This window comes from Mauremys mutica, chromosome 8, assembly GCF_020497125.1.
Source record: "Mauremys mutica isolate MM-2020 ecotype Southern chromosome 8, ASM2049712v1, whole genome shotgun sequence".
Lineage (NCBI taxonomy): Eukaryota > Metazoa > Chordata > Testudines > Geoemydidae > Mauremys > Mauremys mutica.
The window spans coordinates 8,872,605-8,895,558 of NC_059079.1; the positions used below are offsets into that span (position 1 = coordinate 8,872,605).

General features: G+C 42.1%; 1 protein-coding gene and 1 long non-coding RNA gene across 9 annotated transcripts in view; one reads left to right on the forward strand and one right to left on the reverse strand.

Moving 5' to 3' along the window:
* The window catches only part of AGBL4 (AGBL carboxypeptidase 4), a 1,358,157-nt gene that overhangs the window by 1,129,904 nt on the left and 205,299 nt on the right, over positions 1-22,954 (reverse strand). The gene's annotated exons all lie outside the window — the stretch shown is intronic.
* Positions 463-9,882, forward strand: LOC123376230. The gene is made up of 4 exons (XR_006581724.1): positions 463-597; positions 5,459-5,756; positions 8,712-8,805; positions 9,761-9,882. It is a non-coding gene; the product is annotated as an uncharacterized LOC123376230 (long non-coding RNA).

The following is a 22,954-nucleotide window of genomic DNA, read 5'->3' on the forward strand; positions in this document are numbered from 1 at the left end:
ATATCAGCCAGAAACTCTTCCCCCATGAGAAAGTATACTCAGTGATAGAAAAAGAGTGCTTGGTTGCCATATGGGCAATAGAGAGCCTGTAGTACTATCTGCTAGGAATGAGTTCACATTAGTTACAGTCCCCTTGCACTGGCTAAATGGGATGAAAGAGACAAACCTGAGGATCATGAGATGATACCTGTTGTCTTTCAGCTACAGCACCAGGCAGTAATTTTGCATGGCAATGCCAATTTTCTGTCCAGGGAAGTCTCTTACGCCAGCCAACACTAGGCCTCAGCCTTGCAGGGAAGGATATGTAATTAACCCCACATTGAGCATAGACTGAGGGGGAAGGAGATTCTCTCCTGCTTACAAGCAAGCAGCTTGATCACACCCCCACACAGCTGCAAGAACTGCCAGTCGTGGAGGCAGGCACCCACAGCTGCAACTAATGGAGAAAACAAGACCTGCTGTAAAGAGGAGAGCACAGAGAAGGAAAGGGAGGCAGAAAGGCCTGAGATTGCAAAGGGGCAATATCCCTGCACCAGGCTGCCTCCAAGAAAACAGCCAGGAGACTGCTAGCCCTAGAACTGATAGACTGAATTGGAGGTGAGGGTCCAGGAACTGACCTGATTGAGAACAAGCTGGAGAACTGTCATGGATGGGTATAAACTGTTCAGGAAGGACTGGCAGGGGAGGAGAGGTGGAGGAGTTGCACTGTATGTAAGAGAGAGGTATGATTGCACAGAGATCCAGGATGCAGTACGAAGATTACCCTGGCACTGAGCCCAGAGTTAGAAGGGGCCCCGGCCAGCCTAATCCCCTGGCTGGCTCAGCTGGCCAGGAAAACTGCCCCTGTCCCTGCTCTGCCCCCACCCTGCCTCTTCCCCAAAGTCCCTCCCCCTGCTCCACCTCAGCCCTGCCACTGCTGAATGGGAACCACCCTGCACCTCTTGGGCTGGTGACCAGGGCGTTTCATGGTAGGGTTTCAGGCTCCACAGCAGCCATCAGGTGACCCAAGTGAGCCCAACTAATCTAGGGCTGGTGGATACATTGGTGCTTTAGGGGGAAGAGAAGCCCTGACCCCAGAAGGAGCTGGGGGGAGGGGGGAAGGGAGGAGGGGGAGGAGCCCCGACCCTGCAGGAGCTGCTTGGGGGAGGGGAGGGTGAGGGAGGAGGAGGAGGAGGAGCCCTGACCCTGCAGGAGCTGCATGTGGGGTGGGGGGATGAGGGAGGAGGAGCCCTGACCCTGCAGGAGCTGCGTGGGGGGAGGAGGAGGAGGAGCCCTGACCCTGCAGGAGCTGCTTGGGGGAGGGGAGGGAGGAGGAGGAGCCCTGACCCTGCAGGAGCTGCATGTGGGGTGGGGGGATGAGGGAGGAGGAGCCCCGACCCTGCAGGAGCTGCGTGGGGGGGGGAGGAGGAGGAGCCCTGACCCTGCAGGAGCTGCGGCACTGAAGCCCCCAGCTGCCCTAGTGGCAGAAGCTGCAGGGCTGAAGCTCTGAGCCCCGCTCTCTCCTGGTTTCCCCTATGTGGAGCTGACTCTCATTCTCAGGCTGTGAAGAAATTCAGCCCAAATCTCCCAACCTTGGTATGTTCATTTCCCCCATCACAGCACAGCCATGAAGGGATTTAGCCTAGGAGGCAGGGTCAGCAGGTGGGATCTAGGGCACCCAGAGGTGAAGTGACTTTCCCAAGGCTAAGCAGGGAGTCTGTGGCAGAGCAGAGAACCAAACCCAGAACACCTGGCCCCCAGGCCAGTGCCTTAACTACCCACTGGCAAAACCAAAAGTCAGCACCTATGAGGGTATGGGGAAGAGAAGGGGATAGAGGAAGTGGGGGCCCAGCATGCAGATCCCCTTGGCAACAGCTGGGGCTCCCCTGTTAAGCAGGCTCATCAATCCCTCACCCTGACAAGCCCCACCTCCCCTGCATCTGTACCACCCCGATGAGCCCCCCAGACACCCTCCCCACTGAGCCCCAACCACCTACACCTGGATTCCCACTCAAATGAACCCCACCTCCCCTGCACCCAGACCTTTCCCCTCTCCCCACTGAGCTCCAACCACTTTCACTTGGTCCCCCCTGCAGACTCCCATTGCCCCTGCCCTGGCACCTCCCTGTGCATCCAGATCCCCCATTGAGCTGCCTGCACCCAGACTGCCCCCACAGAACTCTTACCCCCATCTGGTTCCCCCCACACTAAGTCCCTCTGCACTTGGATCCTACTGCCAGGCTGAGCCTCCCTGCCCACATCTGGTGTGCCTGGCGCAAAAGGAGCAGCGCCCCAGGGTGTTTCTGTGGCAGGCATGGCCCTTGTGCTGTGTCAGGGTCTGGTTCAGCCTCACTGCCAAGTCCCTGTCCCACGGGGGGTGGGGGAGGCTGCAGGGTGTTCTCCCACCTCAGTGGCCTGTGCTCCCCACTATTATGGCGGAGCTTCCACATTTATTTATTGTAAAAAAATGGCAGAATGTTAAAATATTATGCACAGAATTTGCTCAGGAATATGGGGCACTGTACAGCTGTGATGGTGTGCACGGTGCTGTGCAGTTGTGGTGGGAGGTCAGCAGGAGGGGTCTTTGGGCAGGGGGTGCTGGGCATAGCAGGTCTGGAGGCATTGGGCATAGGGATCTGTGGGGGAAGTCTCTGGGTGAGGGGGTGCTGGGCATAAGCGCAGGGCACTGGGCAGGAGGGCAGTGTGGAAGGGGCACACTGGCACCTCAGGGCTGGGTAGGCCAGTGTGTGTCTAGCAGTTGTGGGTTTGTAAACAGTGCCCTTGTGCTGGGCTGAGTGGGGCCACTCCTGCTCCGCTGCGCCTCATTGCCCCCAACCGGCCCCTCGCTCTGCGGACCACCCCCCATCACATGCCCTATTTCCCCAATGGGGGCCCACAAATATGTTTGGTGCTGGGCCCACAAAAAGTTAATCCGGCCCTGCCAGTATGAAACTAGAGAAAAGCCTGTTGAGAGTCTTCGGGTTAATTTTAGAAGCAAGAGCAACAAGGGTGATGTTGTGGTGGGCATGTGCTATAGACCACCGGACCAAGAGGATGAGGAAGATGAGACTCTCTTAGGACAATTTACTGAGGTTTCCAGAACACAGGCCCTGTTTCTAATGGGGGACTTCAATCACCCTGACATCTGCTGGGAGAGCAATACAGCAGTGCACAGACAATCCAAGAAGCTTTTGGGGAGTGTTGGGGACAACTTCCTGGTGCAACTACTAGAGGAAACAACCAGGGGCCCGTTCTCCTCTTGACCTGCTCCTTACAAATAGAGAAGAATTGTAGGGGAAGTAGAAGTGAGTGACAACCTGGGCAGCAGTGACCATCAGATGGTTGAGTTCAGGATCCTCACAAAAGGAAGAAAGGAGAGTAGTAAAATATGGACCGCAGACTTCAGAAAAGCAGACTTTGACTCCCTTAGGGAACTGATGGGCACAATCAGGGGAAAGGAGTACAGGAAAGCTGGCTGTATTTTAAAGAAGCCTTATTGAGGGCACAAGAACAAGCCCATCTCAATGTGCAGAAAGAATAGCAAATATGGCAGGCGACCAGCTTGGCTTAACAGTGAAATCTTCGGTGACCTTAAACACAAAAAGGAAGCTTACAAGAAGTGGAAACTTGGTCAGATGACTATGGAGGAGTATAAAAAATATTGCTCAACCATTCAGGGGTGTAATCAGGAAGGCCAAAACACAACTAGAGTATGGGGAGAAGGTGAGTAGCCCTCAGTGGTGAAAAAACAGGGTAAGGACTATTTAGAAAAGCTGGACATGCACAAGTACATGGGTTCAGACCTAATGCATCTGAGGGTGCTGAGGGAATTGGTTGATGTGATTGCAGAGCCATTGACCATTATCTTTGAAAACTTGTGGTGATTGGGGGAGGTCCTGGATGATTGGAAAAAGGCAAATATAGTGCCCATCTTTAAAAAAGGGAAGAAGGAGAACCCGGGGAACTACAGACCGGTCAGCCTCACCTCAGTCCCTGAAAAAATCATGGAGCAGGTCCTCAAGGAAACCATTTTGAAGCACTCAGAGGAGAGGAAGGTGATCAGGAACAATCAACATTGATTCACCAAGGGCAAGTCATGCCTGACTAACCTGATTGCCTTCTATGATGAGATAACTGGCTCTGTGAATATGGGGAAAGCAGTGGACGTGAAATATCTTGACTTTAGCAAAGCTTTTGATACGGTCTCCCACAGTATTCTTTCCAGCAAGTTAAAGTATGGATTGGATGAATGGACTATAAGGTGGATAGAAAGCTGGCTAGATTGTCGGGCTCAGTGGGTAATGATCAACTACTTGATGTCTAGTTGGCAGCTGGTATCAAGCGGAGTGCCCCAGGGGTCGGTCCTGGGGCCGGTTTTGTTCAACATCTTTACTAATGATCTGGATGATTGGATTAATTGCACCCTCAGCAAGTTCGCAGATGACACTAAACTGCGGGGAGAGGTAGATATGCTGGAGGATAGGGATAGGGTCCAGGGTGACCTAGACAAATTGGAGGATTGGGCCAAAAGAAATCAGAAGTGCAGAGTCCTGCACTTAGGACGGAAGAATCCCATGCACCACTACAGGCTGGGGACCGACTGGCTAAGCAGCAGTTCTGCAGAAAAGGACCTGGGGATTACAGTGGATGAGAAGCTGGATATGAGTCAGCTGGCATACTGGGCTGCATTAGTAGGAGCATTGTCAGCAGATTGAGGGAAGTGATTATTCCCCTCTATTCGGCACTGGTGAGGCCACATCTGGAGTACTGCATCCAATTTTGGTCCCCCCACTACAGAAAGGATTTGGACAAATTGGAAAGAGTCCAGTGGAGGGCACCAAAAATGATAAGGGGGCTGCAGCACATGACTTATGAGAAGAGGTTGAGGGAACTGGGTTTATTTAGTCTGCAGAAGAGAAGAATGAGGCAGGATTTGATAGCAGCCTTCAACTACCAGAAGTGGGGTACCAAAGAGGCTGGAGCTAGGCTGTTCTCAGTGGTAACAGATGACAGAACATGGAGCAATGGTCTGAAGTTGCAGTGGGGGAGGTCTAGGTTGGATATTAGCAAAAACTATTTCAGTAGGAGGGTGGTGAAGCACTGGAATGGGTTACCTAGTGACGTGGTGGAATCTCCATCCTTAGAGGTTTGTAAGGCCTGGCTTGATGAAGCCGTGGCTGGGATGGTTTAGTTGGTGTTGGTCCTGCTCTGAGCAGGAGGTTGGACTAGATGATCTCCTGAGGTCTCTTCCAATCCTAATCTTCTATGATTCTAAGCTAAGGATGGTCAGTCATGAGAAGCTGAGACTCCTAGCAAGACCACACCAAGAGACGGTGATCCTTAGCCTTGGTTAGCCCTAAAGGATACATAGAGCCTGCTGATTATAGAAGCTTCTATTACCTTTTGAAACTTAAGATTGTAGCTTATTTGTGTATCTATGTTTACCCACTTTAACACTGTAAATTGTTTCCTTTTCCAGCTCAATAAATCTTTCTATAGCTTTGATGTGAACCCTAAGGTGTCATTGAGCTGGAGTAACTGACTGGCCCTTACCTGGGAGTAACTTGAATATTACTCTGATTCTTGGTGTAAGGGACCAGCTATCACAAAGGTACACTCATCTGGATGGCGAAATAAACTGAAGAACCAAAGGGGAGTGTTAAGGCTGTTATAGTGGCTGAGGAGTTCATACTTGATAACAGATTTCACCAACCAAAGTACAGAATTCACAACGCAATCTGGGGTTTGTTCCTTGGTTCCTAACAGTCTGCCCTGAGGTTGGTACTCATGCTCTTTAGTCATTGCAGATAGCACTACCTATTTTTGTTAAACAATGGTTAATGATTTTTTTTTTTGAAAAACACCTTATTTAGATACTCTTTGCAAGATTAGGTTCCAGCCCTTATTGACGTGGTGTGAAACATCACAGGAATAAAGGATAATAAACAATGGACCTAACCTTGGTATTTGCTAATGGGACAAAAGCAGAGAAATAATTTGAAATAAATATAAAATATCCAAAACAGATATAACTTTCCCTATCTTACGTATGTTGAAGATAGAGGAGACCTACTGGACCCTCTATTACAACCTCCTGAAAAATATATATATGGTGGAACTTGTTTAAAATGAGCACAGATATTGGTGTATGTAAATATGGTAGACTAATTACATGTGTAACCACTGTATGCTGTTATATGCAAAATTAGACTGGCTCAAAATTTGCCCCTTGAAAAATTCTATATGCAGTCTTGATTAGTTACTTGTAAAATCCTCTTATGATTTAAAGTTTTTCTTTGACAATAGACGTATAAAATCAGGCAATATTAAAATATTTTTTTTAATTACTCTGATTTATAGTGAGTAAAGGTTTGGGAATTTTTAAGTTTAACCTTTTTACTGTTTGATTTACAATGCCTCTGATTGTGTTCCTTATAAGACAGTATATCTTTCTATTAATCTTACATAGTTTGTGGTACTAAAGTTTTATGAAACAATCGTGTCTTTTTCTGGATTATTTGGATATTGTATTATATGATAAGAGTACTTCAAAAATTGTGTCCCCAAAAGTCTGTACAATATGGACCAGAATTTTAAAGTTAGATGTACACAAAGTTTGGATACATCAGTCATGTATAGTCAGCCTGCAATTGTGCACATTTATTGTCACAAATCTGGGTTAACAGATTCATTCACTTCACTCCGAGTTGACCTCTTCATGCAGATTCATTTTTTAATCTTTTTGCTGACTGGAACCAAGTGTGCCAACTATCATGGTGACTTTTGTTCTGTGCACATATTTCCATGAGAACTGGATTGAGACAACCAAATGACTTCACATATGGTAAACCAACAAACATCATACTATACTGATGGTCATTCACTACCACCATGTACCACATTCAATCAAGTCAGTAACCTAGATCCCATTACCAATCTATTGAACCATCCCCATGCCCAGTTGTTTCAACCTACCCTCACAGAGGAAGAAAAAAATATTATTGTAGCTTGTCTGATAATAGGAATGATGTTTCGTGGTGCTGAAATGAATTACGTATACAATGATCAAACACCTCAGCTTTGTTTCAGCATTTAATCACCCATGAAAGCTGGTTATTACTTCATATACTCCAAAGCCATTAACATTATTCCTTGACTATTCTATGGAAAGTGTCTTTCATTTTTATTTTTCAATTGTGTCTTTCACTTTAATTCTTCTAGCTGGTACTTTGTTGTAATCCTGTTGCGCGCACACAACTTTTGTTTCTTTAGTGTTAATTTTCCTTTACATTATTTTTTACTCATTTTTTAAAAAAAGAAGAGCATAGTTCCCTCTATAAACTGAAGTCTACAGTCTGTATGTGCGTATGTGTGTATACATACACATATAGATATGTAACAGACTGGGAAACCAAGACACAAAAAGTTAAGTGACTTGCCAAGGTCACAGGGTCCCCTAGTGACTCAAAATATAAAAGACAGGAATAGTAACCAGAACTTCAGATACACAAGTCTAAAAATTATAATAATGCTCCTTTTGTCTGCATTATAACACACTCTTTAAAATGCCTCTTTGGCCTAAATGTGCTATAGCATCTGTAATCCTGTGCCAAAATTTCTCTGTTTTAGGACAGTGATGTGACCAAGTCTCACACAATGGCTAGCTAGTGAACAATTCCAAAAACTACTGACCAGCCAGAAGGTCAGTTATGTGGGGGAAATTCGTGTCTTAGCTAACCACAGTATTTTTTTACAGCTCAGGTATGGTGTGTATATAGGGACAAATTCACTAAGGCATCCAGATACCATAAAGATGGGCAGAGTATTGAAACTTACACAAACCTCACTAAACTAACAGATTGTATAGATAGTTTAAACCAGTGGTTCTCAACCTGCAGCCCATGTGACATCCTCAGGGACATACAGGAAGTATATATATTGTGTGGATGTGGCACAGAAAGTTGCATATGCAGCCCACAATGGTAAATAGGTTGAGAACCACTGGTTTAAACGTTCCAACATTTTATAAAAAATACCTCTATAGGTATCCAATATTTCAAATTCTTATAGAAAGTAATTTGTGGCATGTGGAGACGAAATCTTCACAGTTTATGTCTTATCTATTTTAAATTAGTGTCAGGGGGAGAGGGATCAAAAAGTTCACCACAAGTGATTAGCCATATTGTGCAGATATCAATTAAAACATTTCACATTTTAAATCAAAGCCACTTCTAATTACAAGTGCAAAAAAAGCCATATGATATCAGTGAATTTGTCTGCCAAGTTCCAACATAAAGCACATGTTATTTCTCCTTTCTATAGCAACCCCTTTCCACCCTGTAAGGATCTTTTCCCTCACTGTCAATCTTATAAATTTGAGATTGTGAATTCTTTAATAGGAGAACGGTTTCCTTACACACAAGGTAGTGGAACATAAATATACATTCCTTGGACAACTTTTGTAATTTAAATATGAAGTATTGTACAGGAAATGAGAAAAAAAGTTTTCTCCTGGGGAAGATTATTATGCAGTCTTAAGCAATTTCAATCTTCTTCTTATTATTTCAGTCTTAAGCAATAAAAGGAATTTGCATAATCCAAGAGTCTCAGACATTCCTCGTTTCAGACATTTACTTGTCCCACCTAAAACTGGTGATATTGTTCAGTGAATGCTACACAGCAGGGATAAAATGATTATTTATTTATGTACTTACTTATTTATTTAATTTCAGTTATGGACTCATCTTAATAGACGTGTCATCTTTGATGGACACACAAGTATTTCTAATTGCTACAACTTGCACCATAGCAACGTCAATTTAAATGGTAAAAATGAACACCAAAAACCTTTTTTCTAAGAGTAATTGAAATTATTTGTATCGATGTTATGTGAAATGATTAGTATTTTTATAATATAACTTGCTTGAGGTATTTTTACAGTCAGTTTTTAGACATTTCTAACTACAATTTGTTTCAGAATGCTTCTGAAGTCATACGGCTTATAAAACATAAGTAGCTTGTTGAAGTCATCACTTCATGTTAAAACATGAAGCCACCAAGTGGGCTACTCAATTTTGGATCCTCTGTCAACTTGTATTTTTAGTACACTGGTCTAAAATTGTTATATTTGAGCCAATGTCCACAATCCTATGCATTTCACAGACTCTACTACACATTTATTAGCTAAACTACCACTGGTGTTACTTAACTGCCCAGATTTAAACAAAAACTTGGGCTCCAAAACTTTGCCCTTTTAATTTGGTGTCAGTCCATTTCCAAGCATTTATGACACTGTCCTGGCCTGTATTAAAATTATAAGAATTTTTTTATGGCCATTCTTTTCACCATGTGGATATTTAACTGAACTGCCTCCTTTATTTTTTGTATCACTGCCAACATCCTTTGTTTTATAACTAAATACCACTTTTGTTCAAACTGTTGAACAGTTTCATGAATCCAGTTTTTCGTTCCTTATTTCATTAAGCATATAAAAACAGATTTGTGTCAACAGGGCTCATGGCAGAGGGCTTCCAACTTCCACATTAGTGATGGTTTTCTTTTCTTCTGGGCTGCTGCACAGAAGATTACAATTTCTGCAGCAAATCTCACAGCATCACAGAGTGTGATTAGATTCCTTTGGATGGTTTTCATGTGCAAGTTCAGCTCTAGCTAAGCATTAGTAAACTGGGTCCATTGCTAATTTATCTTAAGTCTCTATGCTGATATCTGGATATGCATGAGTATCAGTTTCCTGGCATCTCTTCTTTATTTTGCTTCCTAGTACTTAAATGATCCCTGGCCAGCCTGGATGGATGGATGGTTCCAAATCACATATCAAGAGCTTGTACCATCCTTTGTTCTGGTGCTAAATTCTTTTTCAACACCATCAGAGTTGATCCACCCATCTGGTAAACAAAAATCTGTGCATCTCCCCACAGGTTAATTTAGGACAGCATTTCTCAAACTGGAGTCCGTGGACCCCTGGGGGTCTGCGAGGGCACTCCAGGGTGTCCACAGGCCTCACTGATCAACTCCTTCCCCTCCTTCCCTCAATTCTTCCCCCTTTCTCCCAGCACCTCCTGCACGCCAGAGAACAGCTGTTAAGCGGCATGCAGGAGGTGTTGGGAGGGAGGAGGAGGAGGAGCAGGGATGGGGCGTGCTTTGGGGAGGGGACAGAATTATGTCCAGGGCCAACGGCCCCACTGATCAACTCCTCCCCCTCCCTCCTTGTGTCTCCTGCATGCTGAGGAATGCCAAAGAACAGCTGTTAAGTGGCGTTCAGGGAGGGTGGGGGAGGAGCAGGGATGGCGCGTGCTCAGAGGCGGAAAGAAGCTGGGAAGAGAAGATGCAGAGGTGGAGCGGGGGTGAGGGTGGGGCGTTGGGGAAGGGTAGAGTGCAGGCGAAGAAAGGGCTTGGGGGTCTGTGAAAAATGTAAATCAAAATGGGGGTCCTCGGGTTGCTAAAGTTTGAGAACCACTGATTTAGGATATGATGTGAAAATGAGGCAAATAAGCCTATCAGGAAGATTTTCTCTCAGAGGAAATCCCTATCCCTTTGTAGCAGAGTAGTCTTATTTCTCCCATCTATCCAACAACCATCTTCAGGCACAAGTGTTAACTTTAGGACCAGTGTGTCTTAAAAGGACCGGCTGCCACTCTCTCCTTTCTCCCACACATAGGAAATTAGCAGCAGCTGTAGATCCACTGGAGAACAATCCAAGCCATTGTCAGCACTCATCTCTCTAAGAACAAATGCCAGGAGCAGAGCAGAACCTTACTCTCTCTACTCTACTCTCTGCCACTAGAGCTCAACAGTGCCAGGTCCTGCCCTGACACCAGGCAGCTGTAACTGTGAGAATTCTGTGTTTTTGTTAAACTCTTTGTTTTTAGCCCACTATCTGGACTTGTCTACCTGTGCCTTGTACTTTTTAACCTGAGAAAACTCATAGCCAAAAGTCCCGAGCCCTTGATTGCAAGGAGCTTGCTTTCTCCACACTAAGCATGGAATAGCTGAGGTGGACCTGGGCAATACTTCTTTTGTCCAGCTGCTCTGCAACACAAAGGGAACTCCTCAGACAGATTTGATTACACTCATTGCCCACTGGAGCAGGCTCCTCTGCTAACCTCCATCATAGTCTTAATAAACACACTGGATTTATGGCTTATTACAACAATCCATAACCCACTAAACCCCCCTTTATCCTATGACTAAGGCCCTACCAATTTCACGGCCGTGAAAAATGTGTCACGGACCGTGAAATCTGCCCTTCCCCATGAAATCTGATCTCCCCATGCTGCTGGGAGACTGGGGCTCCTAGCTGCTAGTCTGGCCAGGTTGGGGAGGACAGGAGTTGTCCTTCCCCTGCATGGCTACTCTTGGTGGGGAGATCAAACTGACCTTGAGAGGCAGTGCAGAAATGAAGGTGGTACACTCTCCCTTCTGCACTGGAGCAGCCCGGGAGCTGGGCTCTCAGCTTCCACTCCCCGTCCCCCCCCACCCCCGCTTCCTTGGGGCTCCTGCTGCGGCTTGGGGCATGGAGCTCGGGGCTTTCTCTCCCCAGCAGCTCCTGCTGGGGCTGGGGCTTCTGCTCCCGGCTGCTGCAGTGTGGGGCAGCCCAGGCTCGAGGATTCCGCCCCCCGTGTCTCCAGCCAGGGCTCGGGGCTTCAGCCCCTGCGGCTGCAGCCAGGCTCATTGTGCCTCTGCTCGGGCTGATCTAGTAGAGGCTAGAGCCTCTGGGGCTTCTTCCAGGGCTGGGGCACCCATTTTTCTCAGAGGCCCACAAATTGGCCAGGGGCCCCAACCTTAATCTGCCACTGGCCTGGACTAGCAGCTAGGAACCCCCAGTACCTACCTATCTCCACCTCTGGGAACCTCCTCTAGTCCAGCCCCGATGGCAGCACAGAAGTGAGGGTGGCAATCTTGGGACTCCCTCCCCACAACTTTGTGACCCCCCCACCCCCGATCCTATTTTGAGTCAGGACCCCCACGGTTACAACACCATGAAATTTCAGGTGTAAAGAAAGGAAATTGTGAAATTGGCCAATTTGAAAACCCTCCGGATGTGAAATTGACCAGACTGGACGTGAATTTGGTACGGCCCTACCTAGACTATAGGAGTGTTAAGGGGCCACCTCCAGAGACACCTCCTCACGGCCAACATAAGCAAGTGCACTGTCTACACTAACACTGCGTCGCTCTAACTATGTCACAAAAAGCTCTATGCCACTCCTTGAGGTGGTTTTATTCTGTCAGCGTAGCAGGGGAGTTACATCGGCAGGCGGACCATTGTTGTGTGTATACCTCCACTGTTTTGTCAACAAAAACTGACTTTTGTCAACAAAACTGTGTAGTGTAGACAAGGCTTAAATCAGTTTATGTAAATAAAATACGTGTGAACCAGTCAAATTTAAATGCAACGTGATATTGCAAACATTATTTCCCCCTTTTTTTGTCCTGTTGTTGTTTATTATTATGTGAGGATACACAATTCTTGGACTATGATTTTTTTTCCTCTCTCAGATACTGGAGACTCACCAGGAAGCATACATTATTAAGTAAAAGCATTAGTCTCTTATAAGGCCATTCTGTAATGCTTTGCTTTGTCCTCAAATAAATAGGAAACCAGAAATTACCAGTAATTTCACTGGGAAGGCAAAGGAAAGTAATTGTGAGAAATATCACACACAGTGCTCTGAATAATTATAGCACACAACTGACTGAGGGTTTTAAATTAAGGGTACTTATCTTAATTGAACATCTAAAATGTTTTATTTATACAAAGAAAAGGTGTAAAAAAATTAACCGATCCAAAGCACTAACAATGCCACACTTCGTTGTGGAAGATACTCATCTGTGAGTGCCTTTTCTTTCGCTAGTATAGTGGATAGTGTTTTAAAACCAGCAGTATTATCAAAGCACATTAAAGTTTATATAGACTTTTTCTCTGAAAAGCTCTTTACATTCAGACTCCACAACAGAGCTGTTGTGGTTTTGATTCCTAGTGCAGCCTTAGTTTCTATCTTATCCAACTGCATTAAAATTCTAAACACAGAGACACAATGGCATGATCGTTCCTCCTTCAGATGGGGAAAATGCAGGAACCTCTTCTCCAGCATCGGCTTGATCAACATCATATGATCAGTGCAGATAACTTTGAACCAACTTGCAATTGTCAATAAATTGTATAACAAGGAGATATATATTATTTCTTTTAAGAAAACTGTTAATCTGTTTAGCAAGGATTATTTGTTTTAGACGTTTTCATTTAATGGATGTTATTCAAATAATCAGCTAAGATCTTAAATATCCAAAACCAACTTAATGCCATATTATAGTCACAACAAATCTAGGGAAATTAATTTTAATTTTGAGTAATGTGAAACAGTGTGAAGGTACATGTCTCTTCAGATGTTAAGTACAGCAAGAATTGTTGTGATTATCTTCCAAATTCAGAAAAATAAAACAATCTTAGGTTTTCCAAAATCTTCTCTGCTAAGAGCCTTCACCAATTTTTTCTTTGATCCCACATCTCAGTAAGTGAAAACACATATACTGATTGAAATGCACTGGGCAGTTCTCTAATTTAGTATTATGTCGGACTTTTTAAAAAAAAACACAAACATGAATTGAGATCAAAATAAAAGAAAGTCAGCAAAATTAATATTGGAAATCAAAGAAAAATGACAAAGGTTTAATTTTGTCCCGTAAGTAATATTATCATATAGGAAAAATATAGTTTAAACTGAGATATTCTTCATGCAATGAGAAGAAGGTGTAATTCTCATTTTCTCAGATCCTGAAAGGAATACCAAAATCTCTCTTCCCATATTATTTTATTCTAAACTAAGGGCTAGCTATGCATTTGTTTCACAGTTTTCCCTTCTGAGAGAGTCAAACTGCAGAGTATTTTTAAAAATCCACTTCCTCAAACAGGGTGACTATTGGAAATCTAAAAGTGTCTCATGGCCACAAAATTGCCACTAACTCAGTTTTCCTTAACATGAAAAACAGAGTTTTTGTTATCTACTTTTTATATAGCCCAATGTAAAAGGTAACATTTGACCAAAAAGGTGATTAGCCTTTTGAGATTAGCCAATGGATTTTCAGTGTGCACTTATTATATAGTATTTTAACATTTTACCTTCTAGATTTCTGTTTATGAAGAGCTTACAGTAATGTGTACTTACTTGCAATTTGTGTGTAAAATATCTGCTCTAGAAATTATTTTAGGAAAGTTCTATGGTCTGTGTTATACAGGAGGTCAGACTAGATAATCACAATGGTCCTTTCTGACCTTGGAATCTACAAATACAACTCTGGCATAAGCAGAGGCGATTCCCACTAATATCAACAGAGGTAGAAACATCTTTTGGTAGGACTGAGTTGGCTCATCACTTTTTCCTATGAGTCACTGTGGATTTTTTATTATCTGAAAGCAATGCAAAGAAAACATTTCTGTATATTTCACAATACTGGAGAATAGGATCAAGCTTTGCTGTAAAAATAGTCTCTCATCTCATTTCCACATGAACTTATTCAACAGCAATTAAATAAAAAACAGTATCTATGATTAGGTGTGAGTTGTGTATGCCAAATATTTGATGTGTTTCAGAGTTTGAAACAGTTACTGTCAGATTTGTTTGAGCAAACAAATGAGGATATTGACACTTTTTTGAAAAAGATGCAGACACTGTTCTTTTACAGGTAAATGTTCAGTGCTTACACAGTGAGCTCTTTACTATGTAAAGGCTATGTATGCTATTGCTTTGTAAAACACACAGCTCACTCTTTGGTGCTTTATAAATGAATAAACAATAAATAGTAATAATAATACAAGAGCAATTTCTGCACACAGGGATATGTTTATCACACAAGAGAACTTCGTCTGCAAAGTATAACAAACTATGGACAGATCTTGGCTCTGGTACAGCTGCTTTTTGTCGCTCTTGTTTTTCATATCTGTAGATTATGTATGGACATGTCTGTTTTGTACCTAAACGTATTAATAAAGAGCAATTGCAGCCTATTTAGGGGCTTCAGGATTGGTCCTTAAATCCCTAAAAGAATTTAGAAAATTAGATCATGTTCTCTTTAGGAGATTTTTTTTGCTGACTACTTACTGTAGTATTTTACAATAGTTCTTTTATTGTTTCTTAGATTCCAAGGACAGAAGGGACCATTGTGATCATCTGGTCTGACCTGTATAACACAGGCCATAGAACATCCTCAAAATAACTCCCACAACATATCTTTTAGAAAACCATCCAATCTTGATTTAAAAAATGTCAGTGATGGAGAATCCACCACAACCTTTGGTACACTGCTCCAGTAGTTCATTACTCTCATTGTTATATTGGTTCTTGTGACAAACTCTGCAATTAGATACTCAGGTCCAGCTTTGGAATAGGAGCTGGTACCAATTTTCCCATGTTCTTCTTCACTTTATGACTAGTAGTCAAAACAAAGATTAGAAAATTCACTACTGTCATAAATGAAACTTCTCTTTGTTAAGAAAATGTCTTTTAGCCCTGGTCAAATAATCCTCTCCATGGGTTCCCAGCTGCAAAGGTTGTGATTCTGTTTGAACCACAGTACCAATCTGGTGGCTAAGAGTCTGGAGCATTGTTGTTCATTGGGAATCTGATTCTCCAAAAAGATACAAACAACCAGAAGGTTAGGAATCATATTATTTCTCCTATACCTATGATACCAGCAGCAGGAGACATGGCAAAAAGAGGTTGACTTCCAGGCAGGATTCCATTGGGAGGTATTTAGCATCTGACACCTCTGGTGGTATGTAGGGCCTGTTCCTTGAATAACAGGCAAGTGGCGTACAAATGACCAAAAACTTCAGCTGAAGTTTATCACTGTAATGTCATTTTTCAGTAGAACTGTATAAATCCCTTCAATTCTCTTTTTCATCTCCTCATTTTTTCTACTAATTCCTTTCCATCATGATAAGAAAGAGGGGTTAGGTGAAAGTTTTCAATTCCCTTACTTCAATGACTGCTGGTCAACAGGAAAGGGGGGAATAGTGGCTGGATCATTTCCAAGAGCTGGCCAGTGGAGAGCTTCACTGATCTTCACTCTGCTGTATCTGCTTATTATCAGGCATAGAAGTCACAGCACTGATTCATATAGTCAGGAAACAGCAGATCTCATGTCCCATTTTAAATTTCTGCAAAATGGAAGTCTCCTTTGGCCTTCGATTTTGTGAGTCCCAAAAGCCAGCTCTGCTAATACGTGCCAAAGGCTTATTAGCTTGGAGCTGTGTGTTAACTTTCCTCCATCCAACTAACTAACCTTTTCCTCCTCCAACTAATGTGTTAAAAGATGAGGTATACAATTGTTACTATTTTTATTTCTCATTTTTGGGGAAAAAAAACAAAATATGCTTTTGAAATGTACATGAAAGACAATTTAATGCTTTGTATGTAAATATACCACCACAAAAGATTTTACTTAATCAAATTAGCTTAATTTTGTCTTAAAAAGATGTTAAAGAAGTCTGAGTTTTAAAATTTCTGGTGGCTGCAAAAGATCTTAAAATATGTACAGTGCTAAATGTAGAAAAACAAAATTATAATCTCTGGTGTAATTATTCATGAGGAGCTGGAGGATAACCTGAGTGTCATCCAGAGGGACAGGTAAAATTTCAGTCGCAGATGGCTGCACAGTTATAGACATAAAGACCACAACATTTCAAGGAAGAAGAAAAGCTCAGTCACTGTTGTCACACAACAATGCACAGCTGCCTCGCTAAAATTTATAACAGACCAAATGGCCTCAAAATTGCTCATAAAGTTGGGACATCAGATAAAGCACTGATTTTAAGTGGTGTAATTTTGATGGGGGGGAGGTGGGAAAAGAAACAAACTCCTCTAAGGCTGACATCTTCACAGTGTTCACTGAACAAAAAGCATTTAGTAGCCAAGCAGTTGTGAGGTATATTAATAGGAATTATGCATCTAATGCCACAGATTTAGTTAACAATAACTTTCGCCTCATTCTGACAGACGAGATTTATTCGGTGTCAGTATGAGCACCCATTATGGCCATGAGACCAGTCCCAGTCATTTTGATAGTAAAAGACTTTGCTCTCAAAAATGTTTAGAAGATAGTACTGATGCTACAAAAATGAAGTGCATGTTATCCTTTCCACATAGGGTGAGAATACAGTGATTTATTTTACTAATAAAAACGTTTGTTCTATTAAAATTAGTCTACTGAGTTTGCAACACTCAAACTATCATAGCATGTGATACTATCAAGTACACAAAAATAAAACCCTATAGTTTTCTCAATAATACAACATAAACCAGAATATAATTAGTAAGTAGGGTGTTGCTGTGGCTTGTTATTGACAAGATTATTTATTGTATATTTAGTTTATAATTCTGTTTAAACAGTGTGCATTATGATAGCAACCAATAGTAATCCTACAATTTAGGATAAGATGACATTGTATTATTTAGGAGTTCACAACTTAGCTGTTTTCATTGACATTAGGATGAAACTTGGGAAACAATTTATCAGATGACTTTTTTTTTTTGGTCTAAAATATGGTTTAAGCCACCTCGATACTTTAAATTTTAGAATGGATCATAAAATAGACCAAATGGTTTCAAAAACTTTAAAGTATATGTTACTGATATTTATTCATTTATTGCCATCTAGGATAGCCTCCTCATTAGAGATGTCTTCTCCCAGGGAACAGCTGTAACACTTAGCCCAATCTCACGGACTTGTAGTCCTTGAAGTATTTCTTGCATTTTCTCGCAATATAAATCTTAAAAACCTTCTCTGTGGCAGTTATGCCACAGTGCAACAGCTAACTATGCAGTCACCTGCTTCGATTTGCTTCTACTGTCACCACAAGTTAATATAGACGGAGGCTGGAGACAAGCCCAGCACAAAGCAGAAATAATTGAGTGCTTTTTCCCCAAATGAAGTGTGAGAGATGACGGAAAAGCAGCAAAGAATCATCAGCCTGAGGCAACACAACTTGTTGACAAGACAGCCGAACAACCTTGATACAGTCGCAGCACAGATCCTCAGCCTGTAATCACTCTGCAGCCACATGTCAAAAACATTTTGCCACCTTTCTTTAAAACAAGAACAAAAACAAACATACACATAGTATTTTATAGCTTTCGTATTCTGCAGGTAAGATTTATTTCACCAGGCACATAGTGAGGAAGTGAGATTTCATTGTGGGAGATAATGGATATCATTTCAAAAGGAGGAATGTCTCAGCATGACTTTACTCCTCCTTAACACTGAATTCCTACTTGGCATTCAAGGTTCTGTTGTGAGTATTCTTCTTCTTCTTCTACCAAAAAGAAAAAAAATGTGCAAGGGAAAGATAAGTATAAAAGTAGAGGGGAAATGGCAAAAATGAAACAAAAGGAATCATTCCCTTACTGGAATCTCTTCCTTACCTAGAGCAGTGGTCTACAAACAGTACTGTATGTAACAGAGGGCTTGTCTACACACAGTTGAGGAATGTGCACAACGGGGGTGTGATTTCTAAATTCCACTAACATGTTGCACATTAACTGACCCATGTAGACTAGTGCACTAAAGCTTCCCTAGTGCACTTTAATGTAGTACTCTTTCAAGCAGCTCTGTGTTAAAGCGTACTAGGGAACCTCTGGTGAGCACTAGCAGGTTCTAAATGGACCGATAATGTGCAACACCTTAGAGCGCTTTAAAAAATAACTCCCCAATAGAGTGCATTATCCCACCATGTAGACAAGCCCTGAAACAGTCTTGGTCATTAGTAGCTGATATAAACTGTAGTTATTCATAGATTCTGAGGCCAGAAGGGACCATTGCATTCATCTAGTTTGACCTCCTATATAACACAGAGCATAGAACTTCCCAAAAATAATTCCCAGAGCATATCTTTTAGACACTATCCAATCCTGATTTACTATTTGTCAGTGATGGAAAATCCACCACAACCTTTAGTAAGTTCTTCCAGTGGTTAATTCCTCTCATTGTCAAAAATGTATGCCTAATTTTCCATCTGAATTTGTCTAACTTCAATTTCCAGCCAACCACCGGATCATGATATACTTTTCTCTGCTAGATTGAAGAGCCCAATATTAAATATTTGGTCCTCATATAGGTACTTACAGACTAATCCAGTCACCTCTTTACCTTCTATTTGTAAGCTAAATAGATTCAGCTCCTTAAGTCTATCACTACAAGACAGGTTTTCTAAATCTTAATTATTTCCGTTGCTCTTCTCTGAGCCCTCTCCAATTTTTCAACATCCTTCTTGAATTGTGGACACTAGAACTGGACACAGCGGCTGCACCACAGCCAAATACAGAGATAAATAACCGCTCTACTCCTACTTGAGATTCCCCTGTTTATGCATCACATAAGCCCTTTTGGACACAGGAAGGGTTATAAAATGATGTTATGATATTATAGAAGGATGATAAATTTAAACTGGTATTTAAAAAAAAATATGCAAAACCAACCCTTCATCCAGGGAAACAAAGAAACTTCCTGAAATGAGAAGGTCTGGGAGCCCTTTCATGTGGCTAAGCAACCTGTGCATCTAAGGCCTGCTCTACACCTAAAACTTTTGCCACCATAGATATGTCAGTTAGAACCATGAGAAAATCACACCCCTAACTACCATAACTAAGCCAGCAAAGGCCCTAGTGTAGACATAGTAATACCATCCCCCAAAAAAACAAAACAAAACAGCTCTGACCAGTAGTTATTTTGTTTTCGGGCAATGATATAAGCTATACTGGCAAAAGCACTGTTTTGGCAGTATAACCTGCATTTCTACTAGAAGGGATTGATGGTATAGCTATAACAGCAAATCCTTTCTAATGCAAGACAAAGGCTTAAATGCTGGGAAACAGACAAACAAACTTTCAGATATAAAAGCCAAATTCTGTTCTGAACAGCTCAGGTGTCAAGTCAGAGTAGCTGTGTCATCTTCACTGGAGTTACTGTGGTTTGACCTTGGTGTAATGGAAAACAGAATCTGGCTTACAGGACTTTTCATCTTGCTTTATTCAAGTTAATTGCAATTGTGTATTCTTATTGGGAGACAGGTGTTGCTGGACATTTCTGAAGGAAGGAATTTTGTTTCTGGCATCAGAAGGATCAGAGTTGGGGTTGGCAACAGTCCTGGATTGGGAGTCTCCAGGAATTAAAGATTAATCTTTAATTAAAGATTATGTCATGATTAAGTCTCCAAGAATACGTTCAACCAAAATTGGCAACCCTAGCCAGAGTGGAGATGGAGGTATGATCCTGAGCACCCTGACACAGTCACGGGCCTGGGGAGCTCAGCTTCCAAAAGGCACTGAAAATCTAGCTGCACTCAATGTTGATGCTGGAAAATGCATAAAGACCAAGAGGAGTGTTAGGCTCTGGCCACTTCACATGAAAAATGACCATTCGTGAGTTTGGAAGAGCCAAAATGAAATATGTTAAGCAACTAATACTTACCACCAACACTGGAAGAGCATTTTAATTAGATACATACAAACTAATTCAGGTAAAAAAAAACCTAATTTTTCACCCACTCCCTCATTTTTGGTCTGGATCAGTTTGATTTATCAGTATTTCTCCCCCTGCTGCATAAAAATCCCCTCTTAGGTGGCTCCCAACTTGATACTGTAGGCACAAGAAAATCCAAATCACTTGGAAGGTCTGGTACCAGTGGCAAAGCCCAGCAGGTCTATCAACTTTTCTGATATAAAAGGAAGCAACTGGAAAATCTATTTCCCGGCAGCATGTGGCTTCCCTGTGCAGTTGTGTCTGAGTGCACAGTGAGCCTCTGATGCTCCAATGCTAGTCAAATCTCACTTGCTCTGGAGTTTGAGGTGAGCTGGGCAAAAAAATTGGAACAAAACTTTTTCTACAAGAAATACAGATTCAGCAACACCAAAACGTTCTGCAAATTCGTGTCAGTTTCTCTGAATTGTTTCAGTTTGGGGGAAAAAAGCCTAAAAACAAAATTCTGAAAAAACTGAAACATTTCATTTTGACATTTTTTAAATAAAACGTTTTGAGTTTGGGGTTCAAAATGACTTTTGATTTCAAAATTTCCTTTACATTTTATTAAACATTCAAAAACAAATTAAAATACTCAAAACTGAACCAGAATTTTGTGTTTCAGATCAAACAAAATGTTTTGTTTGACCCCAAATGAATTTTTTAACCTTTTGAGTTGTCAAACATTTTGAAAAATTTCATTTTCAGTTCAACCTGAAAGCACAGTTTTTCAGAATGAACAGCAAACTGAAAAATCCGTTATTCTCACAGCTCTGCTTCTGAGGCACATCATGCACTCGGGGATGCAAATAATACAAAGCTTTAGTGTGGTGGAAAATGTAAATATATTATGAGTGGGAAACAGCAGAGAGGCTGCTGTTATGTTAAATTCAAATAATCATCCAAATGTCTGTAAGCTCAAGGGAACTTTAGCAGACATCCAACCTGTCTGAGGTCCACCCATTATTGGCTATTCTAAATAAATAATTACAAGGTACAGTATGAGAGAGGGAAACAAGTGAAATTGTTAGACGAGAAGATTTTGAGGAATCTGAATGGAATCTAGGAAGATTTGAGATACATGAGGACAAATATTGTTGCATATAGGGAATTCCATCATCCTTTGTTCAAGAGAGGCCATGCTAATATTGCTAATTTGGTTTCAGATATTTTTCAAACTCTATGCATTGGCTTATGTATTAAGTTTGATGCACAATCCCCTTCATCCTTTGCAGGGAGTGTAAAGATCCCCCATATGCATGGACACGTATCATCCTACTCAGCCCCACTGAGTCGTTTAAGTGATTCAGAGGGCTTTTCTTCACCTCTATGAATTTCACCCTATGTAAATATATAAATAAAGTTAAGAGAACCTTCCTATTTCACACTTTGTTAATTCACACACTTTCCAGTCCATACACATAAAAAGTGGTCTCCAACCTGTTCTCAGCAAAGATGTAATTGCAGAGTGCTGGAGTGAGCTCTGCTATTGCTGAAACTTCCTCTCTTTTACAAAATGTACTACAGAATATTTTCTAATACACTAAGAATTATCATAAATCATTAAAATGAAAATACACTTCTCAAAGAAATGAACAAAGTACATTCTGAAAGGCAGTATCTTTGGGTTTTTTCATTGTGTTTATTCACTTACTTGCTAAATTGCAAAATTTAGTGATCTCTAATAGAAATTCCAGTCATTAGTGCAAATTAGCAATGTTCTTCTGAATAAATGTGTAATAATAAGATGAAAAGTGCTTTAAGGTGAACTGAAAGTTCAAACCATCAGGTTTTTCTTGTGACAGTTGGATGACATCATATTATTAACACCTAATGTAAGGCAGGAAACGGCTTTCCTTACACTTCGTTTTAGGTACTAATGATGTCATTTTAGCAGGGCGTCAGCTCAGCTACAGTAAAAGTGAAGACCAGCTTTCTTTTTAAAGATTGACTATTCTAAGTGCTCTAAAATCTGCATAATTACTCCCATTGCCTTGAAATTTTGTGTACCTTATGCTGGCATACAGGGCCACCCCTTCACCCAAGTCCCCACCCCGCCTCTTTCCGGTTTCTGCCCCCCCCCCCTCGAGCGATGCCGGGAGCTGGTGGGACGGAGCAGAGCGGGGCAGGCTGAGGCCAGGTCGCTCGCTGCTGCCGGTGGCAGGTCCCCCGCTACCGCCACAGGCTGCCCTGGATCCTGCATCTCGAAGCATGGTTTTAAGCAGGGGGCCCAGGGCAGTTACCCGGTCAGTCCTATGGACGGGATGGCTCTGCTGGCATAAGATTTGATCAGTGATCCAAATTTGCAGGCCCCCGAATAAAACAGTTTTTCATAAAGTTGACATGTTTGGCAATTACCACACCACACCGTAAGTGAGGAGGGATGGGGGTTTTCTCACTTGTCGGGGGAAGAGGTATAACGCTTTATGGGTGAGGTGGTGAG